Here is a 22,579-nt window from a genome sequence, read left to right as displayed (position 1 = left end):
TATGTGGTATGTATGTAGCATGTAGCATGCATGTAGTATGTATGTAGTATGTATGTAGTATTTTTTTTTTTTTTTAAACATTTAACACATTAGCCGGATGATGGGACTGCTACTGTCCCATCATTGGCTAATGTGTCAATCACTGTCATGGTAGCAGGAATCTCCCGATGGGACTTGTAGTCCCATCGGACGATGCCTGCACAGACCCCCGGACATCAGCACAGCCCCCCGGCAGGCCGGCACAGCCCCCCGGCAGGCCGGTACAGACCCCCACAGGGTGCACAGACCACCGGCAGGCCGGCACAGCCCCCCGGCAGGCCGGTACAGACCCCCACAGGGTGCACAGACCACCGGCAGGCCGGCACAGCCCCCCGGCAGGCCGGTACAGACCCCGGGCAGTCCACACAGCCCCCCGGCAGGCCGGCAGAGACCCCCGGAAGGCCCGAAATGACGGCGCATCATGATGCGCACACACCGCGCATCATGATGACGTCATTTCGTCTGTCAATCAACTTTGAACTTCCGATTCCGATGCCCGATATTGAAAAAATATCGGATGTCGGTATCGGAATTCCGATACAGCAAGTATCGGCCGATACCCGATATGCTCAACACTAGCGGTGACATCAGTAAACGCACTGACAATGCAAAATTGATATCAACCTCAACCCTATTACCCCACTTGACACTGCACTTGGGCAAGTGGGAAGAGTGAGGCTAAGCGTCAGATTTGGCGCATCTTATGGATGCACCATTTCTGAGGCAGCTGAGGTCTGACGTTGGTAGCCTGGGGGGGGCAATATTCCTGGCTCCTTCCTAGGCGATTAATATCAACCCACAGCTGTCTGTTTAGCATTTACTGGTTAGAAATCAAAGGGAAAGCCTATGTCTTTTTTCTGGGGTCCCCCATAAATTAACCAGTAAAGGCTGAGCTGTTATTAGTAGCCTTGAAACATTTTGGGATATTGTCCCTTTTCCCAGATTAGTAACATCAGCCGCCAGTGGAGGGCTTTCCCTCTATGGCTATCAAAATTACAGGAAAGCCCATGCCAATCTTTTTATTTAATGCTTAATTTTACACACGATGTACACAGCACGTGCTGAATACAACTCTCATCATTGTCGCCTGGTTGAGCTGAGCTTAGGGAGACCAGGCGACAATGATTAGAGCTGTCTTCAGCACCTGGTGCCTTGGAACAGATTGAACTGTACTGCTTTTTCCCAGGCTACGGTTCATGTCACGCTGATAGCACACTGATACCATCCGGTGGCTCAGTGGTTAGCACTGCAGCCTTGCTGTGCTGGAGTCCTAGGTTCAAATCCCACCCAGGACAACATCTGCAAGGAGTTTGTATGTTCTCCCCGTGTTTGCGTGGGTTTCCTCCGGGTACTCCGGTTTCCTCCCACATTCCAAGACATACTGATAGGGAATTTAGATTGTGAGCCCCATTGGGGACAGCGATGATATTGTGTGCAAAACTGTAAAGCACTGTGGAATATATTAGCGCTATATAAAAATAAAGATTATTATTATGACATGATTGTCAATTTTATAATTGGTTAACCATGGCTTCTTTTATTTATACAGGGAGAAAAGGGGTCAAAAGGATTACCAGGGTCAGTAGGAGAATCAGGAGCACCTGGGAATAGGGTAAATGATATGTTTCCTGGAGAAAGGCTAATAGGGGTTTATTGACATCCCAAAAATATGTTCCTTGGTGTGCAAACCCACAACTTTTCGGACATTGCCAGATCAGATTTAATTTTTTTTTTACCTCTATGCAGACATTTTCTTTCTGTGGATGGATGCTGTGTTTAATATATCGTTAGAGCCTTTCTTAACATGATTAATCACAGTATACACTGCTGACCTCTGTTTAAAAGAACACACAAGTCTTTCAATTATCTGTAATTGAGACAGAACGCTTTTTAATTATTTTGGCACTAATTCAACATGCGTCATGTTAAACTATTGCACATCCATTAGCGTATTTCTAATAGGCTATATCTCTGATTATATCTTGGATAGTAGTTGTTCTGGTCTCAGCCACATCTTACTTTTACAAATGGCTAAGCATCAAACAAAGAAAAAATAATTCATGATTTTTACTTTGTTAGCTTAAACAACTTCAAGATTATATAATTTACTGTGTGTTTGTTGTTATCTCAATGTATTCAGTTTCTTAACAACCAGACTGCTTTATCCTCTTATATCTTAACAGGAAATAAGTTGTGTGATTTCCAAGAATTGTAGACTCATTCATGCATTTGTTCGTCTAATGTATGAGAATGTGCATTTGTACAAGAGAGGTTGTAACATAATGTTTGAGTAGCAGCTGGGAAAGAAACAAAGCTGTTCTCCCATCATTCAGTGCACAAGGACTTAGGGGCAGATTAACTATTTGGCCATTAGCTTAGGGCCTATTACCAATTGCCCTTATTCCTGAGAGGATCAATTAATTTCCCTGGGTCTAACACATGGCTGCCACTTGCCTGATGTGCCTTCAGTGGAAGTCAAGTTGACATCCCCAACCTAGGATGTACAGGTGAATATCATCAAAAGTTAATTTATTTCAGTTCTTCAATTTAAAAAGTGAAACTTGTATATTATATAGAGTTATTACAAACAGAGTGATCTATTTCAAGTGTCTATTTCTGTTAATGTTGATGATTATGGCTTACAGCCAATGAACACCAAAAAGTCATTATCTCAATTATCTCAATATATTAGAATACTTTATAACAAAAGCTTGAAAAATGATTTTAAAATCCGAAATGTTGGCCTATTGAAATTTATGTTCAGTAAATGCACTCAATACTTGGTCGAGGATCCTTTTGCATCAATTACTGCATCAATGCGGTGTGGCATGGAGGCGATCAACCTGTGGCATTGTTGAGGTGTTATGGAAGCCCAGGTTGCTTTGATAGCAGCCTTCAGCTTTTCTGCATTGTTGTGTCTGGTGTCTCTCATCTTCCTCTTGACAATACCCCATAGATTCTCTATGTGGTTAAGGTCAGGCAAGTTTGCTGCCAATCAAGCACAGTGATACTGTTGTTTTTAAACCAGGTATTGGTACTTTTGGCAGTGTGGACAGGTGCCAAGTCCTGCTGGAGAATGAAATTTCCATCTTCAAAAAGCTTGTTGGCAGAGGGAAGCATGAAGTGCTCTAAAGTTTCCTGGTGGATGGCTGTGCTGACTTTGGTCTTGATAAAACACAATGGCCCACTCCTTGTGAACCTCCCAAAAATTTTTGAATGGAAACAAGTTGAAAAGGGGAAAAGGATAATCAGCTCACCATTGATGCAGCCATAATCCTGCTGAGAAGCGCACAGAAAATCCTAGGATCCGGCTGAGGCAAAGGAACAGGAAAAATCCAGCGTAGAAGCAGGTAAATAAAATGTCCAATTTTATTAAAGAAATAAATCACATCCATAAAAACATTGTAAGTGCATCTCTGTTCACAGTGGATACAACCGATGCATTTAAGCTCTGATGAGCCTTATTCATGATTGTTTAGACAGTGTGAACAATCAAAGCGCTGAGAATAAAAATTTGTCAAGCCACAGTGCTGTATCACCAGAATCACACTTACCATGCTTTTATGGATGTGATTATTTTCTTTAATAAAATTGGACATTTTATTTATCCGCTTCTAAACTGGATTTTTCATTCAAATTTTTGAATGGCCTTATCTGAACAATCTTTACAAGGCTGCAGTTATCCCAATTGCTTGTACCCCTTTTTCTACCACAGTTTTTCTTTCCACTCAACTTTCCATTAATATGCTTGGATACAGCACTCTGTGAACAGCCAGCTTCTTTAGCTATGACCTTTTGTGGTTTACCCTCCTTGTCCTTTTTGATGATATTCTAATTTTTTGAGAAGCACCTGTTATTAGACATGAGACTCCCCGTGTACTGAGAGATCACTTGGGTGTCCCAATATGGCGGTCGGTGAACTTCATCCGCTTGGAATTCTGGAATACGGTGATGTCATGACTGCAGCCGCAGACGCAGCCCAGCAGGCGCCTCCACGCCGATGGTGAGGGGCGGGTATCCCCCGGGGACGCAATATGGACCCTCTATACCACAGAGGGGGACCCGGACCTACCCGAACTAGGGAAGGGCAGCGACAGGGATACTGTGGCAGCTGAGCATGTGGACAAGGACACGTAGGACTTTATGACACCACACAACTTCAGGTATAAATAAAGTAAAGTTTACTTAAAGTAAAGTCAGTACATAGACAAAACCAGGACACACGAGGTCATCAGGACATCAGGACACACAAGGTCATCAGGACACACGAGGTAATCAGGACATCAGGACACACGGGGTCATCAGGACATCAGGACACACGAGGACATCAGGACACACGAGGTCATCAGGACACACGAGGACATCAGGGTCACCCACAGGACATCAGAGCATCAGAGTCACCGGCAGACATCAGACGGGAGTCGTTTGGTTCCAGACATCCAACACGACCTACAGGCACCACTGCAGTCATCCAGCTCCAGGCTCCAGGCAGCGGTCATCAGGTTCCAGACTGCGGTCATCAGGCTCCAGGCATCGGACCTAGGAAGGAACTCAAGCGTGATGGTGCTAACACCATAGGATTGCTGGGCCTGCATGGAGCTAGCACCGCATAGTAGATGCTCAGCAGGAACATCGGTTACAAGAGTATCAGAGTCACTGGGTGCAGGGCTCCAAACACAGAAGGATTCCAGGAACATAACACAGCAGACAGTTCAGACATAGTCAGGTACGGGGTAGGTACAGGATCAAAGATTCAAGCCTGGATACACCGCCTCTAGGCCAGGGCGAATTTAGACAGGGTCAGGTACAGGACAGGTACAGGACCATGGATTCAGGCCCGGATATACCGCCTCCGGGGCAGGGCGAGGGAACAGGACAAAGCAGGAATCAAGGCAGGGACTTTGGTTCCATAACCAAGACAGACGAGGTCCACAGACACGAGACACACATGGCAAAGTCCAGGAGCTTTGTGAGTTGCTCTGGCCCCGCCCATAGGGCAGGGTAAGTTTATAAAGGAGCTGACCCTCAGCAATTGGCTGGGGACAGCATTTCAAGTACACACACTAACCCTGATAAAAGCAGGGAAGGTGTGGCTGCGCACGCCCTAAGCACACAAACCCTTACAGCACAGTCAGTGCAGGAACTGCAGCCTAGAGCACCTGGCAATGGCTGCCAGCCAAGACACACGTGGAAAGTCATGCACCAGCTGCAAATGACCTCGCAACCCGTGGACAGCTTCCACAGCGGCAACCAGGGACCGCACATGCGGATGGTCAAGCAGCAGAGCAAAGACCTAACAACACATGTGCAGCTACGCAGCAGAGCAGGGAACTGAGCAGGCTCCATACAGGTAAAAGCCAGCAGTATCCCTGCTCAATTAGGGGGAAAGGAGTAAGGGGTTAAAGCAAAAAATATGCATTGTCATGCCGACAAGCAAATACAAACAGAACGGCGTGACAGGTGACATCTGAACAGAAAAGGAAATGAAAACATTACAAGGCAATTATATAAATAGATACATATATACACACTGAGAAAGGGAGAGAGAATGAGGCAGAAAGAGAGGGAGAGATAGAGAACGAGGCAGAGAAAGAAAAACAAAAGAGAGAGGTGTAGAGAGAAGGTGAAATGTCCCCAACTACTGCAGTGTAAAAGATTGTGTGCACCTACCCTCTTAGGCTATGTTGACACGTTGCAATTTTTGCTGCATTTTTTTAAAGCCTAGTTTAAGCTGAATTTACACTGTGTGCAGAATTATTAGGCAAGTGAGTATTTTAATCACATCATCCTTTTTATACATGTTGTCCTACTCCAAGCTGTATAGGCTTGAAAGCCAACTGCCAATTATGTAAATCAGGTGCTTTGCATCTCTGTAATGAGGAGGGGTGTGGTCTAATGACATCAATACCCTATATAAGGTGTACTTAATTTTTAGGCAACTTCCTTTCCTTTGGCAAAATGGGTCAGAAGAGAGATTTGACAGACTCTGAAAAGTCAAAAATTGTGAGATGTCTTGCAGAGGGATGCAGCAGTCTTGAAATTGCCAAACTTTTAAAGCGTGATCACTGAACAATCAAGCATTTCATGGCAAATATCCAACAGGGTCGCAAGAAGCGTGTTGATAAAAAAAAGGCGCAAAATAACTGCCCATGAATTGAGGAAAATCAAGTGTGAATCTGCAAAGATGCCATTTGCCACCAGTTTTGCCATATTTCAGAGCTGCAATGTTACTGGAGTATCAAAAAGCACAAGGTGTGCCATACTCGGGGACATGACCAAGGTAAGGAAGGATGAAAAATGTCTACCTTTGAACAAGAAACATAAGATAAAACATCAAGACTGGGCCAAGAAATATCTTAAGACTGATTTTTCTAAGGTTTTATGTACTGATGAAATGAGAGTGACTCTTAATTGGTCAGATGGATGGCCCAAGGCTGGATCAGGGCAGAGAGCTCCACTCCGACTCAGACGCCAGCAAGGTGGAGGTGGGGTACTGGTATGGGCTGGTATCATCAAAGATGAACTTGTGGGACCTTTTTGGGTTGAGGATGGAATGAAGCTCAACTTCCAGACCCACTGCCAGTTTCTGGAAGACACGTTCTTCAAGCAGTGGTACAGGAAGAAGTCAGTATCGTTCAAGAAAAACATGATTTTCATGCAGGACAATGCTAAATCACATACATCCAAATACTCTACAGCATGGATGGCCAGTAAAGGTCTAAAAGAAGAAAAAATAATGACATGGCCCCCTTGTTCACCTGATCTGAACCCCATAGAGAACCTGTGGTCCCTCATAAAATGTGAGATCTACAGGGAGGGAAAACAGTACATCTCTCGTTACAGTGTCTGGGAGGCTGTGGTGGCTGCTGCACGCAATGTTGATCGTAAACAGATCAAGCAACTGACAGAATCTATGGATGGAAGGCTTTTGAGTGTCATTGTAAACAAAGGTGGCTATATTGGGCACTGATTTTTCTTTTTCGTTTTTGAATGTCAGAAATGTTTATTTCTAAATTTTGTGTTGCTCTATTGGTTTACCTGGTGAAAATAAACAAGTGAGATGGGTATATATTTGGTTTTTATTAAGTTGCCTAATAAATCTGCACATTAATAGTTTCCTGCACAAACAGATATCCTCCTAAAATAGCCAAATCTAAAAAAAACCCCACTCCAACTTCCAAAAATATTAAGCTTTGATATTTATGAGTCTTTTGGGTTGATTGAGAACATAGTTGTTGTTCAATAATAAAAAGAATCTTCTCAAATACAACTTGCCTAATAATTCTGCACGCAGTGTAAACTGCTTACAAAAAGCTTTTTTTGCTGCGTATATTGTTTAGTTTTTGGGTCATTTTTTTTTTACAGCGTTTTGGTGAGGGTACATTTGTCTCTTGCGCATGCTGAAAAGAACATTTGTTACACTGGGAACGCACCAGAGTGCAATATGAAAATGTCAAAATTGCAAACATTTTTGGCAACTTTGCATTGTGCAAAACTTTTACGACTCTTCAAAGTGTTTCATGCTAGTTTTATATTAGATATAGAACTTTAATGAATTGAATTGGGGCCAAATTGTCGGGCCACCAAAAAAAAAAAAAAAATCACAGAATTGATAAGTGCTCCTCAAATACACAAAAAGTGTACTATTGCGAAAGGAATGGTAAGGGGCCTACACCTTACACCTTCCTTGCTATAGCTAAATTAGCCTACAGTGTTTCGAGACAAGTAGTTCACCATTGAGACACATAGGAAGTATAAACTGTATGTGTGAATACATAATAAAGATGCATTACCCAGCAGGATCTGCAGAGGGGTGGAAGATCTCAAAGAAAAGAAAAAAAGTCTCCTAAAAACTGTTTTATCATAATCTAGATTTCATTGCATTTTCAGGACTTCAACATACGTTATCCATCACAATGACAGCAAAGCTCTATTAACTAAATACCAACACTTTGTTACCAATGGACTGCAGAATTAGAAACTCTTCTAGTCATGAACAAGTCTTATTGGAAATGTAGGAATTAAAATGCTGGAATGTGATGGGAAGCAGATGTATGACTAAGGGCGGGATCACACACAGCGAGATACGGCTGAGTCTCGCAGGTTAAAACCAAGCTCTGGCGCCGGCACTCCGGAGCGCAGCGTGCAGCCGCACAGCAATACATGGAGCTGCACGCTGCGCTCTGGAGTGCCGGTGCCAGAGCTTGGTTTTAACCTGCGAGACTCGGCCATATCTTGCTTTAGTATGACTCCGGCCTAAGGCCTGTTTCACACTTCAGTTTTTTGACGTTAGTCAAAATCCGTCGTTTTGCAAAAAAAAACGGATCCGCCGTTTTTTTTCCCATTGACTTGCATTGCGGCGGATTTTGATGGATAGTCATCTGTTGCATCCATTTTTTTGAAGGATCCGTCATAATTTTGGCGTTCGCTGTCTTGAGTGGACGGACAATGAAACGTTTTTTGTGTACATCGAAAAAGCGGATAGCAATGGATCCGTCGCTGTCCGCCATGCATTATAATGGACACCTATGAGCGGCGGATCCGTTGGCAACCGTTAATTGACGGAATCCGCCAACGGATACGCCTTTTTATACTGAGCATGCCTAAAAGAATTTCCTTTCATGAATTTTAACCCCAAATTCCGTTCTGGCAGAAAAAAATATTCTATCTCTATCTCTCTCTTTCCTTTTCCAGAGTCATGTCATTTTAAATTTCATGAACTACCAGCTAAAACGGATCCATCAAAAAACGGATCCTGTGTCATCCGTTTGTGGCAAAACGAAAACGGATCCGTTTTTTCACACTCTGGCGGATTTGGACTGACGTAAAAAAACTGAAGTGTGGAACAGGCCTAATGTACAGTGGGGAAAAAAAGTATTTAGTCAGTCAGCAATAGTGCAAGTTCCACCACTTAAAAAGATGAGAGGCGTCTGTAATTTACATCATAGGTAGACCTCAACTATGGGAGACAAACTGAGAAAAAAAAATCCATAAAATCACATTGTCTGGTTTTTTTTCATTTTATTTGCATATTATGGTGGAAAATAAGTATTTGGTCAGAAACAAGCAATCAAGATTTCTGGCTCTCACAGACCTGTAACTTCTTCTTTAAGAGTCTCCTCTTTCCTCCACTCATTACCTGTAGTAATGGCACCTGTTTAAACTTGTTATCAGTATAAAAAGACACCTGTGCACACCCTCAAACAGTCTGACTCCAAACTCCACTATGGTGAAGACCAAAGAGCTGTCAAAGGACACCAGAAACAAAATTGTAGCCCTGCACCAGGCTGGGAAGACTGAATCTGCAATAGCCAACCAGCTTGGAGTGAAGAAATCAACTGTGGGAGCAATAATTAGAAAATGGAAGACATACAAGACCACTGATAATCTCCCTCGATCTGGTGCTCCACGCAAAATCCCACCCCGTGGGGTCAGAATGATCACAAGAACGGTGAGCAAAAATCCCAGAACCACGCGGGGGGACCTAGTGAATGAACTGCAGAGAGCTGGGACCAATGTAACAAGGCCTACCATAAGTAACACACTACGCCACCATGGACTCAGATCCTGCACTGCCAGACGTGTCCCACTGCTTAAGCCTGTACATGTCCGGGCCCGTCTGAAGTTTGCTAGAGAGCATTTGGATGATCCAGAGGAGTTTTGGGAGAATGTCCTATGGTCTGATGAAACCAAACTGGAACTGTTTGGTAGAAACACAACTTGTCGTGTTTGGAGGAAAAAAAATACTGAGTTGCATCCATCAAACACCATACCTACTGTAAAGCATGGTGGTGGAAACATCATGCTTTGGGGCTGTTTCTCTGCAAAGGGGCCAGGACAACTGATCCGGGTACATGAAAGAATGAATGGGGCCATGTATCGTGAGATTTTGAGTGCAAACCTCCTTCCATCAGCAAGGGCATTGAAGATGAAACGTGGCTGGGTCTTTCAACATGACAATGATCCAAAGCACACCGCCAGGGCAACGAAGGAGTGGCTTCGTAAGAAGCATTTCAAGGTCCTGGAGTGGCCTAGCCAGTCTCCAGATCTCAACCCTATAGAAAACCTTTGGAGGGAGTTGAAAGTCCGTGTTGCCAAGCGAAAAGCCAAAAACATCACTGCTCTAGAGGAGATCTGCATGGAGGAATGGGCCAACATACCAACAACAGTGTGTGGCAACCTTGTGAAGACTTACAGAAAACGTTTGACCTCTGTCATTGCCAACAAAGGATATATCACAAAGTATTGAGATGAAATTTTGTTTCTGACCAAATACTTATTTTCCACCATAATATGCAAATAAAATGAAAAAAAAAACAGACAATTTGATTTTCTGGATTTTTTTTTCTCAGTTTGTCTCCCATAGTTGAGGTCTACCTATGATGTAAATTACAGACACCTCTCATCTTTTTAAGTGGTGGAACTTGCACTATTGCTGACTGACTAAATACTTTTTTTCCCCACTGTATACGCTTTTTTCATCAATTGATAAATATTAAGGGGGTAACCTCTTCTCAGCATGGCAGGATATGTCATAAATACCACAAGTCCCTCCACAGGGACCAACACCTAGGTCTAGAAAGGTAGTCACCCGACTCACCCCATCTACTGTTGCATGGAAAGGGTCTCTCTCCATTCACTTCTGTGAGAGATCTCAATGCAGCTGGGGGTAATCTTATCATTAAACCATTACAATCTTCTGCTGCAACATTAAGGGCCCATTACACATAGCGATATCGCTAGCAATATCGCTGTAACGTCACTGATTTTGTGACGCAGCAGTGATATTGCTAGCGATATCGCTATGTCTGATACTTACCTCCGACCGGCTCCCCCGCTGATCATCGCTGATCGCGCGAGAACGTCCTGGACCATTTCTCGTCGGGCGCTTCCTGCTGGGCTTCCTGTGGCGCTGACGAGCGACACGTGGACGCGGGCGGGAGGACGTCAGGATCGCCGCATCTGACAGGTAAGTGGCGACCCCCGACCGCTGCTATGTCGCTGGTGAGATCTGCCTGTGTGGCAGCTCACTAGCGACCACTTAGCGATGCACCAGCGATCCATATCGTTGTCGGGATCGCTGGTGCATCGCTAAGTGTAACAGTACCCTTACAGAAGAAAAGTCATTTGTACAAGGATCTGGCATGTTTTTGCTTCCTGAAGAAAAAAAAATTAGATCACAATATATAATGAGATATAACATTTTCTTGTTAACAGGGTGAAGAAGGCGAACCTGGTCAAGGAATATCTGGATCAGTTGGATTTCATGTAAGATAATTAAAGTGTTTGTATGGGATTAGAAAAAAAGGCGAAGCAGCAGTGCCATATTTACGCGTATAACATGGTACACCCTCATTTAACTGAATGAGACCGAGCCTTAATGGCAGATACTGCCCATAGACAGAAGAGCTGCTGTTTTGTGGACAACCCACTTAAATAATTATTTTTTGCAGTGAATTTACTTGTGTATTAGGCATGAAAAAAAGCAACCTAATAGATTCATTATTACATGTTCTTCATGTATTTAAATCTTTGCTGTGTCTATGCTTAGGTGTCCAGTGGGTGGTCCGAGCTAGTGATTATTAGCCAGCTTTATATGATTGTATACAGAAATAGATTTCAATCTCTGAGTAGGATCAACCATTGGACTCCTAATCATAGAAAAAGCAGAGACTTAGGCTATGTGCCCACGTTGCAGAAATGCTGCGGAATTGTCCGCATCATTTCCGCAACTCCCCGCTGCGGGAAAACGCATGCGTTTTTAGCTTGCAGAATGCTTGCGCTTTTCCAAGCGATTTGAAGCATCGCATTGAAAAGTGATTGACAGGTTGGTCACACTTGTCAAGCATAGTGCTTGACAAGTGTGACCAACTTTTTACTATTGATGCTGCCTATGCAGTATCAATAGTAAAAGATAAAATGTTAAAAATAATTTAAAAAAAATAGGGATATACTCACCTCCTGGCGGCTCCCGATCTCCTCAGCGGCGATCCCGGTCCTCATTGGCGCTGGCGGCAACTTCCTTCCCCAGGGGTGCATTGCGCGAATGAACTCTGATGACGTAGCAGTCTCGCGAGACCGCTACGTCATCGGAGGTCATTCGCGCAATGCATCCCTGGGAGCGGAAGTTGCTGGCAGCGTCGCGTGCACCACTAAGGACTCCGGGGGCCGACAGAGGGTAAGTATATCCCTATTTTTTATTTTAATTCTATTTTTTACAGGAATATGGTACCCAGGGCATGGAGGAGAGTCTCCTCTCTTCCAGACCCTGGGTACCATCCGCACATGAAGCGCTCACTTTACGCATGGTGGGCATAGCCACATGCATAAAGTGAGCGTTTCAATGCAATCCTATGGCGGCGGAATCGCCGCAATTCCGCAGAAATAATGGACATGCTGTGGATTTTACCGCTATGCGATTCCGCAGCGGGAAAATCCGCAGCACGGGCACAACAACTGCGGAATCCCATAGAATTGCATGGGAATGCGTTTTTAAGCGTTTCCACAGCGGCGGAAAAGCTTAAAAAACGTAACGTGGGTACACAGCCTCAAAGTTACCCTCCACCACTGTAATATAACTCTACATTCATCATGCATAGTCACTCTACCTGGTGCAATTCACAACACCAGTGTAAAAAAAACATACGGTAAATCTCTAGGTGTAAAAAGTAATTTCGGCTTATAGGTAACCTTAAATATTCAGTCACATACTATGCAGTCTCAAAAGGCGCTCAGAGAGATGATAGAAATAGAAAATTAGTAACTTCTCACGTTATGTGCTACCCTCCAGGTATGAGTCCCTGTGCCGCAACCAACGTTTCACCCAGCTTGGTCAGGGGGCACATCAGTCGTGAAGTGTATATAGCGCAGATCAATAATTGTTAGCTAATACCTGTCTATGAACATCATATTTCTACATCCTTTACAAAAGAAATATCAGCGTTCCAGCTTTTCATGGTTGGTGCATTTATCCTCAACCACGGTAGTATTGTATTGCAGTCTATGGAACAAAAGATCAGATGATCACAGGTTCAAGTCTCCCAATGAGACAATAAAATAAGGTAAAATAAAAAAATATAACATTTTAATCACACCCTTTCCCCCATTAAAAATAAAGACTTTTTTTAAAAAAAAAAATTTTGAAATAGCTTCATTAATAAAAGTGTGATCTATGAAAATGTAAAATTAATTAACCTGTATGGTAAAAGCCGAAAAGTGAAAAAATCAAAATGCCAGAATTGCCAGGTAGCTTGTACTGCCCCACACCACTGTAAGCAAAACCCCCCAAAAAACAATGGCGGAATTGCGTTTTCTACTCTATTTCAATACACTTGGAATCTTTTCCACTGTATTTTATGCTAAAATGATTGGTGTCATTTAAAATTACACCTCATCGACCAAACAAGACCTCTTACGATTATGTTTATGGAAAAATCAACCAGTTATGGCTCTTGAAAGGAGATGAAAAATGAAAGCACAGATATTGAAAATGTCTGGTCTGGAACAACATGATAGTCCGCAGTTCTTATCAAGCATTGGCAAGGCTCTAATGAAGTAGGTACAGATGCTCAGGCTGTTTTCATTATTTTCAGCACCCTCTTTGATGTTCAATAGTTTTTATGCTGAAGGGATATCGAGGCATTAGTTCATATCAGACCACCATACCAAATATTGCCTCTATGTCAGATGGACAGTTAGCCTTCACAATACAGTACTTCAACTCTCAAGAGCAAGGCATAGATACAGAATATACAAGGGGTTAGCCAGCCTTTAAAAAGTCTTTGTAAGGCCTTCTTCACACGTCTGTGCTTTCAGTATGTGTGGCATCTGTTTTTTTTCACAAATACAACACGTATCTTTAATAACCAATGCTGCTATGCACGTCTCTTTTTTTCCGGCACCATTGATCACAAGGGCCAATATGAGTCTATAGGTCAGTGAAAAACACATATAGCGCCCAGATGGCATCTGTGTATCATGCGTATGCTGTACGTGTTTAATATTGCAAAGCATAGGAGTAGCTTTGTAATTTAATTCTTTCTTTATTCATACTGGAAAAACACTGACGCCACACTGATGAAAAACACTGATACCAGTACTGGTTTTTCACGTACATGCTTTATACAGCTCTGGCAAAAATTAAGAGACCACTGCAAAATTTTCAGTTTGTCTGATTTTTCTCTTTATAGGTATATTTTTGAGTAAAATGTAAATTGCTCTTTCTCCTTCGCCTCATTGGGGGACACAGATACTGTGGGTGTATGCTTCTGCCGCTAGGAGGCTGACACTAAGTAAAAAAAGAGGTTAGCTCCTCCTCCGCCGTATACACCCCTGCCCCCATTCCGGGCGGAACTCAGTTTTTTGCTTAGTGTCCATGGAGGCATACGTCTGTTTTTTTTCTCCAGACTTTTTTCTTTTTCCCATGCAGATTAGACAGGGGCAACGGATCCTATTGAAAGGATCTGATTTCCCCAAACCAACAATGGGCGAGCACGTGCGAGTGTCACCTCCACGTATCCTCTCCCGCGTCGTGGGACATAATGCCGGACTTAGCCCTGACCACCCTTAGATATTGAAACCATGGGCTGTACAGAGGCACAAGACTAGTCCGTGCAGCCCCCACTGCTCCACCAATGCTGAGACTGCAGTGCTGCAAGGTGGCGGACAGTCCCTCTCCACACCCCTGAAGGGGTTAGACGGAGCTAGGGTGCCTGCACCGTCCTATTTTTTCGAGGCCCCCTCACATACCTGAGCTCAGGAAGCTGAAGAGGATCGTCGGTGAGGAGAGGGCCTGGGAGGGCTCCTGCGAAGATTGGGGCTGGAGCCCTTAGCTGGGAGGCCACTGGCCATTCAGGGCTGAGCGTGGCGGCATTGTCAGGCGGCGTGGCAGCAGCAGCAGCCCATGCCAGTAAACAGCGCCATTTTTCGGCGCCATGGAAGTCCGCGCCCCCCCCCCCCCGTCGGGCAGGGGATAGAATTGAGGCCACGGCTTATCCGGAGCTAGGCCGCGGCCGGAAGTTCCACCTCCGGGCCGCGCGTCACTTCCGGCGGCCCGCCTCGCACTGGGCGGCGGCGAATAAATTTAGCCCCCAGCTTCGGAGCGTGGCTAGGCCGCTTAGCCGGAAGTACCACGCCTGGAGCGGTTCATATGCTGGCAGCCCGCCCCATAGCTGGTGGCGCGTGATTCTGGATGTGGAGGTGTCCAGGAGTGGGGGCGCGGGCCTGGGGTAAGTGCTGCCCGAGAGGCCACGCTACAGGAAAAACGAGGTGCTACCTCCTTCCCCCCTCCCCAGCAGCGGACAGATACAGCATGTCCGAAAAAACAAGGACGCACACTTTTTTTTTACGTTGCATTCATCTCTTGTCAGGCTGCGTTTCTGTGGGCGCAGAGCAAGTGATTATGCGAAGCCTGCGAGTCCGAACGCACTCAGGAGCCCTCCCCTGTGACCACGACCAATGTGCCGAACCACCCTGAGTGGGCCCTATCACTCTCACAGTCCATGGCGTCACTTATGAGGGCAATCGAGTCCCTTCAGGCCCCAGATAGGGGCAGGGACAATGGCTCGCCGACCTTAGAGGGAACCTCCACCTCACACGAGCCTCCGGCCTGCAGGGGCCGCTCTCATTTCAGGCAGACCCGGGGGAAAGGAATCCACGCGGTGTCACCCAGTCCATCCGGTGCCCTGGCATCCGTAAGTTCTGCTTCTCGCTCCCTGTCACCAGTGGTTGATAGCGAGCAGACCTCAGATTTCGACTCAGACGAGCCCCTTGACCTGGACACTCCAGGGTCAAGTGAAACAGTGGACAGCCTCATAGAAGCCATCAATCAGACCTTGGGGATTGAGGAAGATCCCGCAGCAGCTACGGGGCATAAGGTGGCATTTAAGCGAGTAAAACGGCCGCACAGGATTTTTTCCTCTCACCCCGAGTTTGAGGACATAGTGCAGCGACACAGAGAACGGCCAGACAGGCGTTTCTCGGACCAAAAGGCACTCGAAACAAGGTATCCATTTGCCCCTGACCTCCGTAAAAATTGGACGGAATCTCCGATGGTGGATCCACCGGTTTCGCGCCTAGCCGCTAAAACCCTGCTATGCGTACCTAGTGTTTCCTCTTTTAAGTGTCATGGTTTATTCAGGATCCTGGACAGGTGGTGCAGGGGTTAATAGGGTAAGCCTCTCTTTGGGGCCAGGGAGGGTTTTTATAGCTTCAGGTGAGCACCCCTCCCTGTCGTTTATACTCCTATCTTGAGTGTGCCCGACCCTGCATCGCTAGTGCCTCTCGCATGTTCTCGTATGTTTGTTGGTATATGATCTGTTCTGGACTTGGTTTACGTCTCCTGGTTTCTGATTTGGTACTGTACTGCTCGACCCGTGTTTGACCCTCCGCTTCTCCTGACTACTCTCTGACGTTCTGATACTGTACTGCGTTGCCCGACCCGTGTCTGACCCCCTGCTTCACCCGACTATTCTCTGATATTCTGATTCGGTACTGCGTGGCTCAATCTGTGTATGACTACCTGTTTTGGCTGACTACTGCCTCTGTTCAAACCCCGGTGTAACTGTGTCCCTTGCCTGTCACTGCTGCGTCCTGGGGGTAAGCTCCACCCTCTCCTCTGACGCGCGGTCACATGGTGGAAGGTCCTGTGGGCACTGAGCGCTCTCCGTCGCTCCTCCCCCCCGCAGGTCCTAGGACCGGCTTTCTGACTTCAGACGCTGTGCTCCTGCCCGGCCACCGAGAGGAACCTGCCTCCTCGGTCTCTTCATCTGTACTGACGCTTGCCTGTTACGCCACTCCTGACAACTATACCAGTGAGCGTGACATTATAAACGATCATACCGTTCTTTTCCTTCTCTCCTCTTGTTTCCCTCTGACCAGACGAGTGTGTGTGGGGGGGTTTTCTGCTACTATCATGGATCTTATGCAGGCACTATCTGAGCAAGTTAAGCAGCTCTCACAAATGTTCCAAAAAATGAACGTGGAACAACGCAGTCTGGCCCACACCCAGCAACAGCTGGTCAATACTGTGCAAGTGGCTATGGCTCCCGAGAGTAGGGATGTATCCATTACGTCTCTAGAATCTCCGGTTAAATTACCCGATTTCTTTTCCGGAGACAAAAAGGCTTTCAGGGCTTTTCGGGAGGGATGCAAATTATTCTTCTCCTTGAGGCCCCGTTCGTCTGGGGGAGAATTTCAAAGTGTGGGGGTAGTTATTTCTCTGCTGCGGGGTGCCCCACAAGCCTGGGCATTTTCGTTAGCACATTCTGCACCCGAACGTATGACTGTAGATGCGTTCTTTGAGGCCTTGGGCCATATTTATGATGAGCCTGACAGAGTACGCCTGGCGGAGGACATGGTGATGAGTGCATGTCAGGGTCGGCACTCTGCGGAGTGGTTTTGCTCAGAGTTTCGGCGGTGGTCAGCCGAAGTCACTTGGGATGATGCTGCACTCCGAGGACTGTTTCGTAGAGGCCTGTCGGAACGCCTTCAGGACGCCCTGGCCCTGCACCTGCCCCCCGATACCCTGGACGAAGCCATGACCCAGGCGGTGCAGATGGATCGCTGGCTGAGATCCAGAGGAGTGATGCACTCCGAAACATCTCTGTTCTCTGGAAGCAAGGAGGTGGAGGCCAGTTCTATACCCATGGAAATTGGCACCACCTCAATCAGAGAAAAGGAGAGGAGATGCCTGCGTGATAAACAACTATGTTTCTACTGAGGGGAATCAGGACACTGGAGGAGAGACTGCCCGTCTTGTCCGGCATCTGCCAAGCTGTCGGGAAACTACTAGGTCTGGGTAGTGATCGAGGAGGCTGCCCAGACCCTCAGTTACTTTTTTCCTCATGCCCTAAATTTTTGCTTAATGTCGAGCTGGTGGTAGACAATACTTGTTTTATTTCTACAGCCTTGGTGGACTGCAGTTCATCCGTGAACTTGGTCAGTTCCAGCACCATCTCCAGGGTCAAGATAGGGACAGTCAGGATGGAGACCCCACTGAAAATCGTGGCCATTGACTCTTCCCCTCTCTCCCGTTCGGGTATTCGTTGAGTTACCAATAATTTTGTTTTACAGGTTGGGTCCTCCCATGTTGAGGAGATGAGATGTTTTTTTTTGGACAATTTGCCCGAAGGGCTGGTATTGGGCATGCCGTGGCTTCAATGGCACAACCCGGTTATTGATTGGGAGAGAAGAGTGATTGTTAAATGGGGCCCGAAATGTATTGACTGTTCCTATAAAGCTGTGTGTTGTGTTTCCCCTGCAAAACCTGTCTTTGAGTCTTCTGTTTGTCTGGAGGGTATTCCGGAATACCTTAAGGACTTTGAGGACGTGTTCTCCGAAAGCGAGGTTGAGGCATTACCCCCACACAGGCCATACGACTGCACCATCGACCTGATTCCAGGGGCCAAATTACCCAAAGCCCGGTTGTTTAATTTGTCTGGACCGGAGCGTTTGGCAAGGAAAGAATATATAATGGAAAGTCTCCGTAAAGGGCATATCAGACCTTTGGTTTCCCCGATAGCAGCGGGGTTCTTTTTTGTCAAAAAGAAAGATGGTGGCCTGCGTCCCTGCCTCGACTTTCGGGAGCTCAATAAAATTACCATCAAGAATGCATACCCCTTACCCCAGATCTGTGCAACCAACTTTCGGGGGCAAAATGGTTCTCCAAATTAGATCTTAGGGGGGCTTATAATTTGATAAGAATAAAAGAGGGGGATGAATGGAAAACTGCTTTTCTCACCACTGAGGGGTTATTTGAGAACCTTGTGATGCCATTTGGTCTCGCTAATGCTCCAGCAGTTTTTCAAAACTTCATCAATGTAATATTTGCGGACCTAATTGGCCACTTTGTTGTCAGTCATTTATTTAGACGATATTTTGATTTATTCAACTGACGAGCACTCTCATTTATCACATGTAAGAGACTCAGGGAGAATCAATTGTTTGTCAAATTGGAAAAGTGTACATTTTTTGTCCAGGAGCTGACCTTTTTAGGGCTTATAATTTCTCCACAGGGGTTTCGGATGGATCCCAAAAAAGTGCAGGCCATTGCAGAGTGAGTTCAACCCCAGGACCTAAAGGGTCTTCAGCGCATTTTGGGATTCGCAAATTATTATCGGAGATTTATTAAGGGCTTTTCACCGATAGTGAAACCCCTCACCGATCTCACATGTAAAGGGGCCGATATCAAAAATTGGTCTCTCCTGGTCAAACAATCTTTTTTGATTCTGAAGAATTGTTTTATGTCTGCTCTGATACTGGTACAGCCTGATCCATCCCTGCCATTTGTTGTGGAGGTCGAAGCTTCTGAGGTGGGGGTAGGGGCTGTTTTGTCTCAAGGGCCAGCTACTCTGTCTAATCTCAGACCCTGTGCATTTTTCTTCAAAAAATTCTCTCCGGCGGAGAGAAATTACGATGTGGGGAATAGGGAGCTCCTGGCAATAAAGTTGGCGTTTGAAGAATGGAGACATTTTTTGGAGGGGCAGAGCATCCAATTACGGTCATCACTGACCACAAAAATCTGGAGTACATTAAAACAGCGAAAAGATTGACTCCCAGACTGGCCCGGTGGTCACTTTTTTTTTCTCGGTTTCAGTTCTCTATCACTTTCTGGCCTGGATCTAAGAACATGAAGGCGGATGCGTTGTCATGAAGTTTTGAAACATTGTCTGCCCCCGAGCCACCGTCATCCATTCTTCAACCCGGGGTGGTTATAGCTGAACTTTCATCAGAATTGGAGCTGGAGATTGTGGGGGCTCAATCTTTAGTTCCAAGGGCCAAGCCTCCTCATAGATTGTTTGTACCACAGCATTTGCATTCCGAGCTTTTACGGGAGATTCATGACTAGTTGGGTGCTCACCCAGGTATTGCGGCCACATGTGAGGCAGTAAAAAGAGTGTTTTTATAGCCATCAATGTCTGCAGAAATTAAGGAGCATGTCACAGCCTATGGGGTTTGCGCCCGTTCAAAGAGCTCTCATTTCTCGCTGGCCGGGGAAATGGTACCCTTGCCAATTCCGAGAAGACCATGGACTCATCTGTCCATGGACTTCATCACCAATCTACCTCCATCCTTGGGTAACACGGTGGTCTGGGTAGTCGTGGATAGATTTTCAAAGATGGCACATTTCGTACTCATGGCCAAATTACCCTCAGCCGAGGCTCTTTCAAAGCATTTTCTTTCCCAAATAATTTGTCTCCATGGGGTACCGACTAATATTGTATCCGATAGGGGGACACAATTTATAACAAAATTTTGGCAAGCTTTTTGTAGGAAGTTGGGGATTTCTCTGTCTTTCTCCTCAGCCTACCACCCGGAGAGCAATGGACAAACGGAGCGCACCAATCAGTCATTGGAACAAATCCTCCGGTGTTTGACTTCAACATTGCAAGATGACTGGTGTGACGCATTGCCCTTGGCGGAGTTCACTTTTAATAACCGGATTAATCAATCCACTGGTAGATCACCTTTTTTCATTAATCTGGGATTAAATCCTCATTTTGGTGAGTTTTTACGTTTGGATTCAAACTGTCCGGGGGTCGAAGATTCGGTCAGACAGATTAGTGATCTGTGGGCAAAGGTTCGAGCAAGTATTGGGAAGGCGCAGGAAAAGTACAAACACTTCGCTGATAATAAAAGGGATCCGGGTCAGCCCTATGCTGTGGGGATAAGGTATGGCTCTCGACACGAAACATAATGTTAAAACTGCCTTCCGCGAAGTTGGGCCCCAAATTTATTGGGCCCTATGTGATAATGGAAGTGATTAACCCCGTGGCTTATCGCTTGCTCCTCCCATCATCTTTGAAATTGCATAACGTTTTTCATAGATCCTTACTCAAACCTGTAGGTTCGGTGCGGGAGGAACCCACACCTTTACCGCTCCCGGTATCGGTGGACGGTCATATGGAATTCGAGGGACAAAACATCGTGCAGTCTCGATGGGTTCGCGGTTCTCTACAGTATCTCGTCCATTGGAAGGGATATGGTCCGGACGATCGATGATGGGTACCGGCCAGGTCAGTGCACGCAGATCGTCTGGTCAGGGCATATCATGCGCAGTACCCGGGGAGACCTGGGGGTCCGGAGGTCCCCCGTTGAAGGAGGGGTACAGTCATGGTTTATTCAGGATCCTGGACAGGTGGTGCAGGGGTTAATAGGGAGAGCCTCTCTTTGGGGCCAGGGAGGGTTTTTATATCTTCAGGTGAGCACCCCTCCCTGTCGTTTATACTCCTATCTTGAGTGTGCCCAACCCTGCATCGCTAGTGCCTCTCACCTGTTCTCATACGTTTGTTGGTATATGATCTGTTCTGGACTTGGTTTACGTCTCCTGGTTTCTGATTTGGTACTGTACTGCTCGACCCGTGTTTGACCCTCCGCTTCTCCTGACTTCTCCTGTGTATGACCCCCTGTTTTGGCTGACTACTGCTTCTGTTCAAACCCCGGTGTAACTGTGTCCCTTGCCTGTCACTGCTGCGTCCCAGGGGTAAGCTCTGCCCTCTCCTCTGACGCGCGGTCACATGGTGGAAGGTCCTGTGGGCACTGAGCGCTCTCCGTCGCTCCTCCCCCCCGCAGGTCCTAGGACCGGCTTTCTGACTTCATGCACTGCACTCCTGCCCGGCCACCGAGAGGAACCTGCCTCCTGGGTCTCTTCATCTGTACTGGGACCGCTGACGCTTGCCTGTCACGCCACTCCTGACAACTATACCGGTGAGCGTGACATTAAGGATCCCACGGATCGCCTCATAGAGAGCTTAGCTCGCTCAGTATATGAAGCGTCAGGGTCAGAACTCACTCGCTCCCTCGTTCGCAGCAACTTGGGTAGCCAAGGCTATGATGTCATGGTCAGAATCGTTAAACAAGGTCGCGCAGGAGCAAGATCTACCTGCAGAGATATCGGAGATCGCGAGTCAGATGGCGATGGCCGGAGACTACGTAATCAATGCATCTTTGGATGTGGGCAATTGCTCAGCACTTGCTGCCGCTAACGCAATTTCTATCAGAAGAGCTCTATGGTTAAGGACATGGCGGGCTGATTCTACTTCCAAGAAGTCCTTGACTTTTCTGCCTTATCAGTGCGGCCGTCTTTTCAAAGAGAAGTTGGATCAACTCATCTCTGACTCCACAGGAGAAAAGAGCGGGTTTCTCCCTCAACAAAAGGTCAAGCCGTTTTTTCGTCACCCGTTTCAGGCATGTTTTCGGGCCTTTCGCAACCCCGGGTGGACCACAGCGGCCAACTCCGCCGCTTCAGGCCGCCCCAACCAGGATAGGGAGCGGCAGGTCTCATAGAGCCAACCCATTGGGGAGAATGCGTTCTCAACAGCCCAGATCGAGGGGATCCAGATCCCAAAGATCATCAGCCAAATGACTCGATGCGTTTACCAGACGACACCAGCAGGGTGGGCAGCCGCCTACTCTGGTTTCACCACGTCTGGTTTAGTGTCGCAAGCGACACATGGGTAAAGGAGTTGGTGACCTCAGGTTACAAAATAGAATTTGTCAGGTACCCTCCAAGACAGTTTTTTCGTTCTCGTCTTCCCAGGGT

General features: G+C 46.3%; 1 long non-coding RNA gene across 1 annotated transcript in view; it reads left to right on the top strand.

Moving 5' to 3' along the window:
- Window positions 1-11,255: 11,255 nt before the first annotated feature.
- The window catches only part of LOC141083589 (uncharacterized), a 45,424-nt gene continuing 34,100 nt past the window's right edge, over window positions 11,256-22,579 (top strand). Inside the window, exon 1 of the long non-coding RNA XR_012230761.1 lies at window positions 11,256-11,307. This is a non-coding gene — a long non-coding RNA (uncharacterized lncRNA). The remainder of the gene's footprint in view (window positions 11,308-22,579) is intronic.

The sequence above is a fragment of the Dendrobates tinctorius genome, unplaced genomic scaffold, assembly GCF_039654945.1.
Source record: "Dendrobates tinctorius isolate UK_male_01 unplaced genomic scaffold, ASM3965494v1 ptg000005l, whole genome shotgun sequence".
Taxonomy (NCBI): Eukaryota; Metazoa; Chordata; class Amphibia; order Anura; family Dendrobatidae; genus Dendrobates; species Dendrobates tinctorius.
The sequence above is the reverse complement of the archived record's forward strand: the minus strand, read 5'-3'. Positions and strand labels throughout refer to the sequence as shown.